Genomic DNA, 2,500 nt, shown 5'->3' with positions numbered 1-2,500 from the left:
GGTGGTATTTATATTTGTGCTGTTTATACATTAGTTTAGATGATCTGAGTCTTTATTATCAGTGAAAGTAATGAAATGGTGAAATAGTTAAACTAGTTCCCTTTGTGTGCAAACAGCTGATCTGATACGTTGTGTTTCATCACGTGCACATCATAATGTAAACGTGCACATCATAATGAAAAACGTGCACACCATAATGTAAAACGTGCACATCGTAATGTAAAACGTGCACATCGTAATGAAAAACGTGCAAATCGTAATGAAAAACGTGCACATCGTAATGAAAAAAGTGCAAATCGTAATGAAAAACGTGCACATCGTAATGTAAAACGTGCACATCGTAATGTAAAACGTGCACATCGTAATGAAAAACGTGCACATCGTAATGTAAAACGTGCACATCGTAATGAAAAACGTGCAAATCGTAATGAAAAACGTGCACATCGTAATGAAAACGTGCACATCATAATGTAAAACGTGCACACCATAATGTAAACGTGCACATCATAATGTAAACGTGCACATCATAATGTAAACGTGCACACCATAATGTAAACGTGCACACCATAATGTAAACGTGCACATCATAATGTAAACGTGCACATTGAACAAAGATGTTGCTTGTTGATATTCATAATGCTTCGTCTGCCTGAAGACTCTTATTGAAGTGCAACACTGCAGATATTACTGCGAGTATCTTCATGCTCAGGACATTTCTGCTCCTCTTGTAATATTAAACGATGTGTTCAGAGATGTTACGATTTCATTTCTCACAGATCTGATATCACAACCGCAAACTGGCTCCGGGAGCTATTTCTCAAAAACTGTTTGAAAATAAGAAACCAAAAAATCACCGGACTGCACAATCTGCCTTCAGCCTGTGAGCACGAGCAGCAGAATAAATAAAGAAGAAGAAGAAGATATCACTTCACATGACGCGCTATCTTTAGCCGCAGCTTGTGATGCTGCCGAAGGACAAAGACGGAAGCGGAAGTCATAAAGAGACGAGGAGGAGGAGATGAAGTCATTCCTCTCTGAAACAGTCCACATGGGACCAGAACCTCAACAAGCAGAGGAGCAGATGTCCAGAGACGCACGCCGGTTCATAACAGACCCACACAGGAGGCCTCGTGGGTCTGTTATGTTGTTGTGTTGTTATGTTGTTGTGTTTCGATGTTGTTGTGTTGTTGTGTTTCGATGTTGTTGTGTTGTTGTGCTGTTGTGCTGTTGTGTTGTTGTGCTGTTGTGTTGTTGTGCTGTTGTGTTGTTGTGCTGTTGTGTTGTTGTGCTGTTGTGTTGTTGTGATGTTGTGCTGTTGTGCTGTTGTGTTGTTGTGATGTTGTGCTGTTGTGCTGTTGTGCTGTTGTGTTGTTGTGCTGTTGTGTTGTTGTGCTGTTGTGTTGTTGTGCTGTTGTGTTGTTGTGCTGTTGTGCTGTTGTGTTGTTGTGCTGTTGTGTTGTTGTGCTGTTGTGTTGTTGTGCTGTTGTGCTGTTGTGTTGTTGTGCTGTTGTGTTGTTGTGCTGTTGTGTTGTTGTGCTGTTGTGCTGTTGTTTTGTTGTGCTGTTGTGCTGTTGTGTTGTTGTGTTGTTGTGTTTCGATTGTTGTTGTGTTGTTGTGTTGTTGTGCTGTTGTGTTGTTGTGCTGTTGTGCTGTTGTGTTGTTGTGCTGTTGTGCTGTTGTGTTGTTGTGCTGTTGTGCTGTTGTGTTGTTGTGTTGTTGTGTTGTTGTGTTGTTGTGTTGTTATGTTGTTGTGTTTCTATGTTGTTGTGTTGTTGTGTTGTTATGTTGTTGTGTTGTTGTGTTGTTGTGTTTCGATGTTGTTGTGTTGTTGTGTTGGTGTGTTGTTGTGTTGTTATGTTGTTGTTGTGTTGTTGCGTTGTTGTGTTGTTGTGTTGTGCTGTTGTGTTGTTGTGTTGTTGTGTTTCGATGTTGTTGTGTTGTTGTGTTGTTGTGTTGTTGTGTTGTTGTGTTGTTGTGTTGTTATGTTGTTGTGTTGTTATGTTTCGATGTTGTTGTGTTGTTGTGTTGTTGTGTTGTTATGCTGTTATGCTGTTATGTTGTTATGTTTCCAGCTTTAATAAACATGTAACTTCAGCTTCAGGTCCTGCAGACTTAAAGACGACGTGTTTGAAGGAAACCTTCGAGGTCTCGTTCCTCGTCAGCCAGAGTTCTCAAAGCAAACTTGCATCGTCACAAAAACAGAAATATTTCACACTTGTGCATGAACCAATCGCGCACCTGTGCACGCTCGAGTGTATCGATTGTTTGCATAAAGTTGTTTAAATCGTTTTTAACAGTTTTTTCATTCTTCGTTCACCGCGAGAGAAAAATAAAGTTTTAAAAAAGTTTTTAAAGTTTTAAGTCTAAAGACTTAAAGAATGTTCTACTTTATGATGTTCACATGGTTATTTCCTCCAGTTCTTAATATTCAAAACAGATGACAACACGTTTCAGAGTTCTCCTGAAGCTCATTTATTCATTTCCTTAAATGACGAATTAA

The 2,500-nt window shown here is 39.4% G+C and overlaps 1 protein-coding gene across 2 annotated transcripts in view; it reads right to left on the bottom strand.

Annotated features, from left to right (window-relative positions):
• Positions 1-2,500, bottom strand: part of adcy5 (adenylate cyclase 5) — a gene marked incomplete at its 5' end in the record, with an annotated part of 49,151 nt that overhangs the window by 14,286 nt on the left and 32,365 nt on the right. The gene's annotated exons all lie outside the window — the stretch shown is intronic.

This window comes from Melanostigma gelatinosum (genome assembly GCF_949748355.1).
Source record: "Melanostigma gelatinosum genome assembly, chromosome: 10".
Lineage (NCBI taxonomy): Eukaryota > Metazoa > Chordata > Actinopteri > Perciformes > Zoarcidae > Melanostigma > Melanostigma gelatinosum.
This window is presented reverse-complemented; position numbering and strand designations above follow the sequence as displayed.